The sequence below is a fragment of the Tachysurus fulvidraco genome, chromosome 20 (genome assembly GCF_022655615.1).
Source record: "Tachysurus fulvidraco isolate hzauxx_2018 chromosome 20, HZAU_PFXX_2.0, whole genome shotgun sequence".
Classification (NCBI taxonomy): domain Eukaryota; kingdom Metazoa; phylum Chordata; class Actinopteri; order Siluriformes; family Bagridae; genus Tachysurus; species Tachysurus fulvidraco.
In genome coordinates this window covers 4,045,404-4,059,460 of record NC_062537.1, presented here as the reverse complement: position 1 = coordinate 4,059,460, position 14,057 = coordinate 4,045,404, and the positions used below count along the sequence as shown (strand labels likewise).

Here is a 14,057-nt window from a genome sequence, read left to right as displayed (position 1 = left end):
CTATAGCAGAAGCACAAAGGCAACTGGATTATTTTGGTGCAGTCTGAAAGGACAAATGGCTGCAGCTCTGTGGCCCTGACATAGCAAAGCAAACAAGCGCGCACTACATGCAAACTCCCATGCGACCCCTGCGCCTGATCCCCTGACCTCCACAAAGTCACTTAAATTATTATCTTCCCAGCCTTTTCTTTCCCAGAGAGTGCAGTCGGTCTACCTGCCAGCTGACGACCCGTGATCAATTACAACAGACAGGGGTATCTGTGTCTGGGAAGCTCCCCGGGGCCGGATTTGTCAGAGATCAGGGCAACGAGTGTGGGGCGGGGGTGATCAGATGTGCTTGTGGGGAGGGATTGCGGAAGTGTGGGGTCGATTAACCATCGTGCTCACTCACTCCACCAGCCAGTCAGTCAGCCAGCCAGCGTTTGGTTAAAATTACCTAGGAATAAGCTTTTGGTGAACTAAAATCCTTTAATTCTTGCCATGGCTTAATAGTGAAATGCCCTCATAGTTCAACAATTAAAAAAAAAATGTTTAAATTATAAGCCAGCACTACAGACATTTTGGATTTTGATTTATGTCACGCTGTTGTATTTTCAAGGTAGTTAGAGTTATACATAAACAATTCCTCTTGAACATTTTTTAATCAGTTCCCACACCAATCAGACAAGTTTGTGTGCATCATCAACCATACAAATGAAACAAATAAACCGGTCTTGCAGTTTCTTAATCAAAGACTAAAAAAAGAACAAACAAATCAAATTTAAAAAAATTTGCCTGAAGGATGTGTTTAAAGTGACGCTTCGTGATGCAGCCAAGCATTGACAGATAATCCCTCAGTGAGAGAAAAGAGGAAATTCTTTGGACAGATCTGCCTAGTGAGACGTTAATCCGCAACGTTCATACTGTTAGTAGCCCTGTTCTCTCAGTCAGGCCGGGAGAGGTAGCCAGAACCATCCCCAAAGACCCCCTCCCACACACTACCCACTTCCTAACCCCCCCCCCCCCCCTTCCTATTCAGACCCCCCACTTCTCAGCTGTTTGAATTCTCCGCCCCGTCCGACGTCTCGGCACCCATCGCCTTCAAAGAGCTGTTTGTTTTCACTCAAGTGTTTGGGTGACATTAGTCTCCAGTAATCCAGTTGAAAAGCCCTTGCCAAGCTGCCACCGTTTGGTTTCCGAAATAAGACGGATAACTCGGGTGCCTAATTAAGCTCATTAGCATTTGCTAAATCTCATCCTGCTACTCCGTATGACTAATTTCACACAGGTTGGTTGAAAAGTCTAGCTGTGGTGCCATGTGAAATTAAAGCAGCTGCAGTGCGTACACTTGGCTGACGTTTGGATTGACCACATAATCCTTTCGGTTCCGTTAAAAAAAATCCTATTCTTTTATGTAAAAGAAAGAAATGTCAGACCTGCGTGTTCTAATATTAGTGTAATTTCACCGTGTTCTCTTATTACAAACCTAAATGAATAAATACGAAAAGGTTAGGATATAAAAAAGCCTTAGAGATCTCTCAGGTTGAATGTTGTAAGTAAAAATTTAACATACTATGCCCACTATATCCAAGTGGGCTCTGTTTATATTTATTATTATTATTACCAGGCCATCCTTAAAAATATTCTTGTTTGCCGTAACCCGACCGACCTGGAAAATTTGCGTTAAGACCGACCTTTTTTTTTTTTTTTACTCTTCAAATAACTAATACAAAAGCAATAAAATAATAATAATAATTATAATTATATTTTAGTAAATATTGTAAATATATAAATCACCTTGGCCTACATACAAACGAAGGCTACGTTCTTTCTTTTAAATAAAAACCCGTGACATCATCTATGTTTACACTACTGGTTACCGGATGTCACACTACGGCCTGTGCGTTCGCTTCGTCTCATTCTCTCATTCACTGTCAGAGTCAACGGTTCGCGCTCGGTAATGATGGCTGCGGCTGCAGTAAACAAAATGTTCGCGGTCACCGTTCAAAGTCATACCGGTTCGGGCACCATAATACATCTAAAAAATTTATTAAAACAGCTCGACACCGCTTTAACTTGGCACGAAGTTCTGGAAAAACTGTCCAGCATCAAAATAAGGTTTGCAATGATGCGCCCGAAGGCACGGGTTAAAGACCAAGTCAGTGACGTCACGATATGCTAATTTGTTTAAAGTCATACCTACGTAATCACCATTACCAAAATTGTACCTTTTTTTTTTTTTTTACATTGAAACTTAAAAAATATAGACCTACCTTTTTTTTTTTACTGTTACTGCAAACCAAAATATTTTTAAGGATGGCCTCATTATTATTATTATTATTATTATTATTATTATTATTATGTATTGCTATAAACTTTTTAACTTTTTAAATCCAAAAGTTTAAGAACTCAAACAACTTGTCAACATGAATACAATTCTGTAATAAATAAATTGACTGATTTTTCTCATTTATTTATTTATCTATTAACTTTTTTAAGATGTTAATATTGTTTAAATATTAAATATATCATGTTTAAATAACGAAAATTATATCCGAATTCTTTTCTGTGTTTCTCGCCGTCATTTTCTCTCGGACGGACAAGTGCGCTATAGCCATTTAGCTAGGATATCCTGTCGCCACCTCACGGGAACTTTGATTCGAGCATTGATTTACTAATGAAAGACTCTCGAGTAAACAGTTTCATTTCCGTGTCTCCGTAGCTCTCATCCTCCTAATTTCATGCAGGTGAATGCCAAGGGAGGAAAGCGTATAGCTCCGGTATGACCTGTGTTCCAATTTTGTAATTAAATGCCTGAATACACTCAAGACGTTCTTCCGTTGGGAGAGAAGGACTAGAGACCTTCATCATTATTGTTCTTGAATTACAGCATTCAGGAAACACGTTGCTTGTCGATGAATCTATTAAAGCTTGTTCTTAGCTTGTTTTCACTCGAGACTGGATGCATTTCACTGTGATAACCTCGTGTAAAAATATCATGCCTATCGTGGTATTAACCTAAAACACACCAGTGGTGGATTCAGATATTTATTAATCGTTCGTTATTAATAATAGTAATCATTTGTTTAAAGCTGAATATAAGTTTGAATTGTTATTTGTGCTGCACTAGATTTGCACAATCTGTACTGTATCAGTGAATTAATGTTGACGCAAGAATGTTCGTAAAGATTTTGATCGTTACGCTGGACAATCAAATCTTCACAACATACACACTGAAAATATATTTAGTCATTCGGATTAACGTGAAGCGTCTCTGACGATGTGGGATGTGGTAGCTCGGTGGTTAAGGTGTTCCGACTACTGATCAGAAGGTCATTGGTTCGAATCCCAGGTCCACCAAGTTGCCACTGCAGGGCCCCTGAGCAAGGCCCTTAACCCTCAGTTGCTCAGGTGTATAAACTGAAATAAGAAAATGTAAGTCACTCTGGATAAGAGTGTCTGCTAAATGCTGTAAATGTGACGAATTATTTTAAATGCCATTTAAATTTTGTTGTGTTGGCTGTTCAAAAGCACTTCACATGCACGTCCTGGTGTGTTTCTTTCCTGCAGAAAAAGCTTAGAGGATACTATCTTTACCAAAAGATGATTTCGAGACATCAATAAACTCTTTTATGTTGCTGGGATTCATCACGTTGTCGATATAACAAAGCGAGGAGCGATCTTTTTGCTAAGCCAAAAGAACAAAAAAGATGGATACGTTTGCGGCAATGTAGTCGTTCGATCATACACCTTGTCAAACCTCAACGCTAACATCCTTACTTGCTAAAAGTACTTTGTAGCATGAACATGGCTAGACGTTGCTGACAACTTTTTTTTTTTTAAATAACAGTGAGACTTTTTTTTTTTTTAGATTAAAATCAGCAGAGAAATGAATGAGCAAGAAGCTGGTTGTCAGACAGCTTTGAGTTCTCCACAATGGCTGGTTTTGTTTCACTTGTGATAACATAATTGAGCCCCAGGTACTAGGGATTTCCAGCAGGGATTGGTTTTCACTGTGTGAGATGTAGTAAGGTTTAATGTGCCATGTAGCAAGAGTAAGAAAATGCACATGGTCTTTTCACACAGTTCCCATCTTTCCATTGCTCAGCCTTTCAGACTGGAAAAGGCATGACTAAACAGCCCTGTTTTTCTCGCCAACATGCATCTCTTAAACACATTACATTCCGGCAGGGCACTGTGTTTTCTGTTGTTTGTATCAATTTGCCTGGTTTCCATTACATATGATTCTACCCACAGTCCACTCTGGGGAGCCTGACATACTATACGCCACCACAAAAGTCACTCTGCAATCAGGGTCTGTTTACCGGCTCCAGGTCAAGATGTTCTTGATGTCATTTCCCCCAACACACAAGCTTGATGTGTATACTGCTGGACATACACAAGCTCTCCGTCACGTGCCGACCCGGCTTGTCTGAGAGAGAATGAGGTTAACTGGCTGCATAAGGTCAGAGTGAGTCATCCCTTCAGCCGCTCTCTTTCTGTAAATAAGAGTGAAACAAGAGGGCCCTTCATCAGACTTTTAATACCCCATGGGCCTAGCTCCCCTCCACCCCATTACCTCTGTCCAGTGTTTGTTCTTCCACTCCAAATATTGTTTTATCACTTTGAAGAAAAACAGCAAACAGGAGTGAGGGTGTCTTGAGGGACTGGCGTTTAGAGGCGGAATGGCTCTACCGGTCCAGGAGACTCCTGGGTGTATGCAGAGCAGAGCGGCCATTCGATCACACACACGCTGGTCTGAATCAGGCTTTTGATGCTGACTGCCTCTGACTTAAACAATGTAGACTTTCACAGTCTTTTCTTCCTTATAATTAACTTACCGAAACGCCCCCACCACCCCAGTGTTTATTTTTCGATCCTGCCTTCCATTGGGACTGGAAAAGCCACAGAAAGACGGTGGGACGGCCTACACGGAAAGAAAGGAGGGAAGAAACAGAACGGGGTGTGAGGGAGAAATTAGAAAGAGAAAGAGAGTGAGAGAGCCTATTGAACGTTTCTCGTCTAGTGCCCTTTCTGTGCCGCCACAGAAAGAGAGAGATGACACAGCAGAGCGAAGTGTCGGCTCTCTGCAAAGTTATCTGACCCCAGTGTGCTGACTCGAAGCCCCTCAATTCTTGTCCTTCTAAAATAAAGCAAATAGCTCTTGTGGGTGTAACCAAACGAAAGAGGGAAAGGGGAAAAAAAAATCCAATACTGCAGGCAAGCTGGCGCCTCTAGAGTCTGTCATCTGTAATGCTCCCAAGAAACCCACTATGTCATAAAATAATTGTGGGAAGACTTGTGGAGTATTTATATATCGCTTCCTGGAAACAAATGCGAGACAAATGGCTTGAGTGTCCAGTCAGGATGCTCAGAGTGTCCACTAGTGGACACAGCATTTTTAGTATGTGCCATGTGTCAGAATGTTAACACTGAAATAATGATTTTATAAGTCATACAGGAAAAACCTTAAAGCACTGGATGAAGTCTCCTCTTAGCAAAGCTTGAGGACATGAAACAAGGCACAATTGCCCAAAGAAAGATATCAAGCAAGACAATAGCAATAAGGACAAATGAAGGAAAAGTTAAATATCTGTCTGAGAACTAACTGTTTGATTCCAAATCCATCATGCGACATTATATACATATAACGATTGCATGTGATGTGGACAATGTTAACAAGTGTAGCTAGCTAGTTTTAGTTTAGTTTATTTGCTTACAGGGACATTGCACATTACAGTAATAAACTTGGCTGTACCAGTTGGCCAAAAAGTTTTTTTTTTCCATCTGCAGACCCATGACGATGTTAAAAAGTCACCCTAAAAACAAAAAATAAGCATATGTAAGAAAATGCATTATGGTGCATCAAAGCACAGAATAGAAAATGAAGAAACTGTAAAATAAACGGAAACTAAATGTAAAAGGCTCCATAAATAAGTGGTGTTGAACATTGTCTTGCCTCTTAATACCAGCAATGCAGTAAGTAAAGCAGCTTAGTGTTTGGAAAACTAAAAGGTCTAAAGTAACTGCTGCCTCTAACCGAACGCCTGCCCCCAGCCTGCCCCCCTTGTATAAATGATCCAGAACCGCCACTTGATTTAATGTCTTTCTCCTGCCTTGTGCTTTGTCCTGTCAGATGCATACAGTCTGCTTTGCCCTTTTCCTTTTTTCCACCATGATACGCTTCATTAATTTATCACTGTGTACTGTATATGCTACACCCACAGACCACCAAATAAGCATTATCGATGCACTTTTTGCATACACATTCAGTAACGTGTTTCCCCGCACCTCTACATGACCTCTGTAGTCCTCCCTTGCGCCACACTCCACTGCGCCGTCAGCCTTAATTATCACCACCATTTACCTATCTGACCACATCAGGATTGTGGATAGTGCTCTAACGTTTACTTGCTCTGACATAAGTCCATTCTATTGTGCTATGCTAGGTCTTTTTACACGGGTCCTGTCCACAGGGACAGCATGATTACTGTAGATTGTGGTCGCGATCGCTCACCCAAACAGCCCCGACTTGACCTGCCATCATGAATGCATGTCTTTGTGAGGACAGCTTACTGTTTTTTCATCTTAGATGTTGAGTGAGATAAGACTTCATTAGGTTGATGTGTTGAGACATGTAACCCAAACAGTGTGTAGAGTGGATAAACTGTTCAGAGCTGTGTTAAGTTTACTGTATGAAGGTCCTTGATGTAAGCAGGACTAGATGGGCAGGGCTACAAAAACAGTGAGATGAGATGACCGCCATTAAGGAAACTACTGCTTTAAAAGGTGAAGAGTGGTTCTTTCCCAAGAGATTTTACTCAATTAGTTTCCACTGATTAACTTCTAAGTTCCCTTTGCCCTGCCATCACCTCCTGTCTTACCTAGCCGAGATGAGATGTCTCAGCCAGCAACTTCATACAGCCAGTGTTGATGAATTATAGTTGACAAAGCTCCAGTTCTGTTGCCCTCCCACCCCTGTTCTACTGCCATTTGCTTTAAAGAAAGTCTTTAAAAGACCTGTAAGGACAGCTCAGGGAACAGCACATTCAGACAGGATATAACTCGCTCGTTTGTCCGCTGATGCCACACCAAGGTGGTAGTTATCCTGGGGAAAAGTACATTTCAGGATGCTGCCAGAAGCCATGTAGCTTTAAGGGAGGAGCACCCATCAATGGGGACAGAGCCCTTGGGAGAATAATAGGCCCTGAGAAACATTTGTGAAATCCTTGTCAAGGGCAAGGTAACACTGCAGATCCTAACCCACAGTGCCATAGCTAAGAGTGTACAAAGGGATTCTTGAAATTAATTAGAGGTGATGTTTGAACTGTGTGGTGCCTCCGGTGGTACTAAGGTGGTTGCTGCTTTTAAAAAAAAAAATGCATCTTATGAGGTGAGAAAAGAGAAGAAGCACTCTGTACCTCTGAACCTGCTAATCTGCTGAATGTCAAAAAAGAAAAATATTACTTCATGGTAGCCTCAAACCTACTAATTTGTACCTCTGATTACACCTTTCACAGCCTCTACCCAGGCAAAGTTCAAGCAAAGAGAAGTTCCAGCCTAAAATAGCCAAGCTTTTAATAGTGCTGCAAACGCCACCATTAAGATGAGCATTGTTGGATTTGAAACTCTAGACCTCCCCACACACACTACGGAGCTTTCGAAATGTGAGAATGGGTCTTAGCCAAAGAGATGCAGAGAGGTATTAGCAACAGTAAGTACTTAACCTCACCCCCACTCAACCCCACCCCACCCCGGCTGAACTACTTACCCTTTTTTGCTTGGGGAATACGAGAAGAGTGGTCACCTTCTGGAACCCGCTGCACTAAATGATTGAATAGCTCTCAGTCTGACAGTGAGGAAATGAAAAGCAAAAAGTAAGCTACTGTTCCTGCATGGCCTGAACCATGCTACCTCCTCGCTGTCAATCTAACTGGGAATGAGCTGAGTTGAAGAATTGGAAAGGAGTTTTTGGTTGCCCTGAGAACCCAGTGTCAGAAAAACAAAAAAAAAACCCAGCCCGCCGTGATACAACTACCTGCTGTGTGAGAGGCCTCAGTCAACTCTGAGGGGCTCATATATTTATTCATGCTATTGTTCTATATTGGCATGGTATACCAAGCTTCAATAACTTTTAGAACAATACCACTATTCACCTTAATCAGGGATATCCAAAACCCTTTCCTTGAATCCTCACCACAAATATCACAAACACTTTGGAAGCTCCCACCCGACCGCGTCGTTCATTCAAAGAGCCTTGCATGAGAAAACTACTTGCGACTTTGTGAAGAAGGTCAGATCTGAAAGCAGTCCTGCAGCAGACTTGGTCCCTGAACTTGCAGTCTTATATTCAAGTCACTCTGAATGGAGGAGTCTGCTTTGATAATTCGACCTGTTTACCACCCAGCGCTTCCTCTGCACACTTTGATCGGCTCCAAATTAACTGACCAGTGAGGGAAATATTCAACATCTGTCAGCTCAGTTGGGATCTCATGCCGTTGCTCGGGGAGCGTTACTTTTTTCTTCTTCAACCGACCAACCTATTTTATCTTGAGTAAATGTTTGCTGATATGCAGCCCTTCTAAATCTTTAACTTACTCTCCGAAAACTTTTGCCAAACTTTACTTTGTTGTTGTAGTATATTATGCTAATCATAAGAATATGGAAGTCCAATATGAATAAAAGAAAAAAAAAGTAAGGGTTATTTATTTGTGTTCTCCTCTCTTTTGGGAAAGCAGTCCGAGAGTCCATTCGACACCACAGTTAGTCCTCGTTTTTTTTTAGGTTATGTTTGTCTGGATTTATGGGACCTCTGCTTTAACACATGGACTCGTTCGTTCATAATACCTTATTGTTTTCTTAATCCATGTGCAGTTCATGAATATGCTCCCTGCAGATGGTATTCTAGTCATATGTAATTTATTGATGGTGTGGCACAGCCTCCACAGTAACACTGAAGCAATGTGCAGTCCCTATCAAGACCCCTTCCTAACACTGAACTGATTAATAGCCTCCCAACACTGTGCTATTCATCATCTTTAAAATGGAGACAGAAAGAAAGGACAGGAGAGAATGGGGAAGCATGGGGGGGTGGGGGAGAGAGAATGAGAGAAATCCTTTAAATCACCCCTTCGTCTCTGTTTCTGTCCTCTTTTCTGTATCTCACCTTCCATTTTCTTCTCCCAGTATTCTTGGTATCTTGCTTTTCCAGACATGGCATAGTTGTTTGTCTGTGTGTGTGCAGTGCACAACCATGCTGAGAAAATGCACTGTAGCCCAGAATAAAAGCTGGCAGAAAGGTGAATCACATATGTTCTCATCCTGAGACACAACTCTAGGTATCAAGGTCAGTTAGCGGCCCTCTGATTTTTTATTTTATTTTATTTTTATGAGTTGCATCCAAATTCATCTGTTGCAATAAGTCAGCGTTCATATGCTTTGGCTCGCAATTATCATGAAATCAAGAGGCTCGTTAGAGCAAATCTCAATTTATGCCTCTAATTTATTTTTCACTGCTTAATGTCAGTTTTCAGTGAGGTTATATGGGAGCCATCAGCGGTAGGAGTGCAGCAATTACGACTCCCGTCTCCTCAAGGAGAGAAGAATGAGAAATGATCCACAGTATCACACTTCATCCTAAATCATTTCTTAGCACTTCCTCCAACTTGACCAGAAGGTAGGACTGCACAAGTCCTCTAAAAAAAAAAATTGTATGAGGAGTGCTTGAGCTGACAGTCGGCTTGTCACAAGTATTTCCACCTATCCAGTGCCCAGCGTTGGTGGCTCGGAGTTTGGCTTCTGTTCCAAGTTCCCTCTGTGCTAATGCTACCCAAACTCCATCAGCCCAGTGTTCTCTGGCATGCCATTACAAATGGGCCTACCCCCTTTCTGTCTGCTTCCTCCAGTCCATGCCTAAGCCACTGCAGGGGCCGACTGAGAACCTCCGGGGCAGCTGGTCTTCCTGATGGGCCCAATTCATCAAACCGTTGAGGGAGGGAGGCCCAAAGGGGCCCATGAGCTTGGGGCCTGTTGTTGACTTTATTGTGATAGTTATTAAATAAACCCTGATGAGAGGGCAGCGATAAGAATGCTTTCAACTCGCACGGTTGGGTGGTGCGCTCCAGACCTGGGGCCCAGCCACACAGGAGGAGATAAAGAATGATGAGTATGAAGCAGGCTGAAATAAAGACAAGAAAAAAAAGTGAGGGTAAGGGAGTGTTACCGGTTACCCAAAAGACGGATGGCTTGCCCTAGGCCTGGGATGAATGTCAGAACGCCCCTCACGGTGTTGCAGTGCAGAGTCCAGCCCCCCGGCATATACTGGCTTTCATTCCCTCAGCAGGAGAAGGGACAGCTGGGAAGAAGGAGGGGCAGAAGTAGGCTGACACTTCAGTAGAGGTATTAACCAACAGCCAACAGTTGGCATGTGAAAGTCAGTTTGTTTTTTTCCCCCGCTGCTGCTCACAATCCCGACTGCATTGTAATTGCAAGTAGCCTACAGTCCCTGCTTTACACACCCTGACGCCCAGCTGCTGGAGGATGAGTGGGGCCAAGCATAAAAAGACCCCTGGGGTAAAAGAAAAAGATGCTGGAAAGTTTGGGACCAAACCCCACAATCCAGACAATAGGAAGAGTTAGTTGGTCCCGTTTATTAGATTTTTCCCATACAGCTTTTTAAATGATTTTTTCCTCCAGTAATCAGTCTCCAGACTCCTGTTGTGTGTTTAGTTTGAGAGTTTATCCATGTTCATGAATGCCAAGCTTCAAGAATCGGTTGCTTCAGGCATACGTTGTGATACGGGCTTGAAACAGCTGCCATATAAGGACAGTTCTCCAGTTCTACTCTGGGGGATGATGGTGTGGCAGATTAGATTTGGGGGGGTGGGGGGTGCAAGGTTAGCCAAGTTATTAGGGGAGTGAATTACCCATGTTGTGCTTCATTACCAATAAACAAACAAACCTCAAAGGCCAATGAACAAGCACATGAAAGAGTGCTCCTCCCTCTAGCTTTAGTCCCGGCTTGCAGATTTCTAATTGTCTGCTTAATTAAAACGGGGGTGAACAGTGACAAAACTGTCTGAGTCCATCGCTTCGTTCTGGCACTTTTCCTTTACATTAAAGATATACGAGATGCAAAAAGCCATTCTTTTCCAGTTTCAACAGCAGCTGGCTTAGGATTTTCATTAACATATATTGTCTTTGTTTACACACACACACACACACTCTCTCTATATACAAGACCATATTAAGATTCATAAATGGCCAAATGCTGTGCCTAGATGCCATACACACCTCTTCACATTTTAATTGTGCTACACATTCAACGTCACTAAAGTAAAAAATGGGAACTAAATAAATAAAACTGCACTTTCCTCCCCTCAATCTCTCGTAACCAAGAATGAATGACAATATTTCAGCGAAGCCGGTTCCAAATGGGAGCCCAATACACAACGGATTCAGCAAACTGTATTACTGAACCGCTGTTTGGAAAAAGATGCATGGCTTCCTGTCAGCTTAAACATGGCGTTGTCATGTATCTGCTAAAGCTGTTGAGCGCAAATGTGAAACAAGAGTCCCTTAAGTCTGTCTTAACGATGCGAAAGAGTCGACCGAAATTAACACAGTGTCTCGGTGCAGATTAAAGTGTATGCAGGTGTGCGTGAGGGGAAATCTTTCTTCCTACATTTACAATTGCGTGTAAACAATACAAAAAACCCTCAAGAATAGGAACGTTTCTATTTGCGTAACGATGTCAAGGATTTTGAACACTCAAAAAAAGTCAGATTCCACATCAAGGCTTTGATTTCATTTTTGCTAAATGATGTACAAACAGTATACATGTCTGATTATGTTTCTCAAAGTGAGGAGAAATGGCACAAATGTACAAAGACAAACAAAACAATTTCACAACTTTGTGGTAACACTTTGATAGAGAACCACATATGGGCATGATGGGCAGTTGTCCATAAACTTTATCCATATAATGTGGGTGTGGAAGGAACACAGCAGCCCATGTAGCATAATCGCCGTGTGCCTGTCGACCGCACCACTCAAGGGACCATTAGTGCCAGAATTCATTATTTCCCCATAACTGCACTATCACCATAATCATTATTATTATTTTCATTCCACCCCCACCACTTATTGTAACAATGACCGCACGTTTGGACTCGCGTTGTGCCAGTAATGAAGTTGGAATTTAAATGCCCTCCAGAGAGGTGTGAATAGCATTTCAGAACAGAAGCACATATAATAGGGAGCAGGGCTAGGCTGAGGTAACCTTTTAAAATGCATACCTGTCTGCTTTCAGCGGGTCGACCCAATAACGACGATAAGGTTGTTCAATTTCCGGGAGCTGAGATCAGCCTAAAATAAAGCTCTATATGGTCAAATACTATGGTGTATTGAGAGCATTCAGTAACGTATTGTAATTTAAGCTGGAACTATGCTTTGATTAAACATTACTTTAGATCAATATTGTTGCAGGAACATGATCTTAATAATATTTCCCCATGACAAAGGCTACAGTCATTAAAGGCTTTGCTGTATGTGCTGTTATACGTCATCAGTTTGCCAACAATGAAAAGGTTTTTTCTTTAACGAAAAAATTACATCTCAGGTTTAAAAGAAACTATAATGGATTACTGTTGTGTCACATCTGCAAAACAAATTCAATCCTGTTGTCGTTTACAACGTAGCAACTACAAACAGTTGTTCCGTCACCAGCCTGTCTCATGAAATTAATGACAAAACTTCCCACTGGAGCAAAACTTCAATTTACAGCGTTAACCTTTGGATGGCTATAAAGCATTGACACCTGAAACCCCGTATAGAAATGCAACATAAACAACATAGGGCCTTTTTACAGCCGGTCACTTCATGTGTTGTCTCTGATCCGATAGCTATCTGATTTGTTAAAACTGTTCCATTTACATCAGGCCACATGACTGCGTCTCGGCGAATCGGATATCAATCCGATCTTTCTACTCCCGCCTAATATGCAAATATATTTTACCGCATTTCTGTGGTAATTGAAATGGAACACACTTTGGTGTATGCGGTTTTCAGAATGCAATCAAAAAGAAGACGAAAAAACTACAAATGCTACAAAAAACAGCATTTACTGTTTGCTGCATTTTCGCTGGCAGCAGCAGTGCATTTTAAGACCCAACGAGACGCCTGGGTGAAAGATCGGAGCCAGCGCTGGTGGGAAAACATATTTGTTTCTGTCACAATGCACGACTCGCGAGTCACCTGCGAGTGACGTACTTCCGTTTGGGAGGAGTATAGCGCTGACGTATGTGGCTTGAACAACCACATGCATTTACACCTGACCAGTTTCATCTGAAACACGTCCCAGACCACCTCCTGAAGGGGTTTGAACGATTGGATTTATATCCGTCTCGAAAACATTTCGGAGGGCATTTAGACCTGGTCTCTTTACCATCGGATAGCTATTGGATCACAGAAAACGCAGGAAGTGACCAGGTGTAAAAACCCCCCTACATGTTACCATATCAGCTATAATACACATTTTTAATCGTCCAGGGAAAAGAGTCCACATTAAAAAGTCCCTGTGCAAGCAGCTGTTGCTATAGAAACGATAATACAATAGAACAAGAGCATTAATATAAACCTGTGATTTGTCTTGCGGCTGCACCTCTGTCAGAACGGCTGCTGTAGAAAATCAATCGACGCCTTCTGATGAATAAGGATCCAGAATTCACCGGCCTGGTTGTGTAAAGGTGCTACATGCACTAGATTCCTGTAACAGAGACGTGCACTTTAAGTGAGGATAACATGGAGGTCTGGGTTTGGAAGGAATGAAAAATGTACTTTTAGTTTCCGGGAACCGAAGAACCGAAATGTAGAAAGGTGAGAAAACGATCATAATAACAATAATAATCATAATAAAGGGATTCTAATTACATTAATGGATGGCGTGCTTTAATTATAATCCACTGTTCCACTAATTGTCACTAATTCACTAATAGCCACAGCTGAGGTCTGTAGCAGGATAAAAATAAAAAAAATAATGCTTTGCTTTTGAATATAAGGCAGCCACAGTTGCTGGGTCA

General features: G+C 41.9%; 2 protein-coding genes across 3 annotated transcripts in view; one reads left to right on the top strand and one right to left on the bottom strand.

Annotated features, from left to right (window-relative positions):
* unc5cb (unc-5 netrin receptor Cb) overlaps positions 1-14,057 on the top strand; it is a 143,330-nt gene that overhangs the window by 13,880 nt on the left and 115,393 nt on the right. The window lies entirely within an intron of this gene.
* Positions 1-14,057, bottom strand: part of glis3 (GLIS family zinc finger 3) — a 173,526-nt gene that overhangs the window by 145,616 nt on the left and 13,853 nt on the right. Inside the window, exon 2 of the mRNA XM_047804824.1 lies at positions 13,616-13,744. The gene's annotated coding sequence lies outside the window, so the exon portion shown is untranslated. The remainder of the gene's footprint in view (positions 1-13,615; positions 13,745-14,057) is intronic.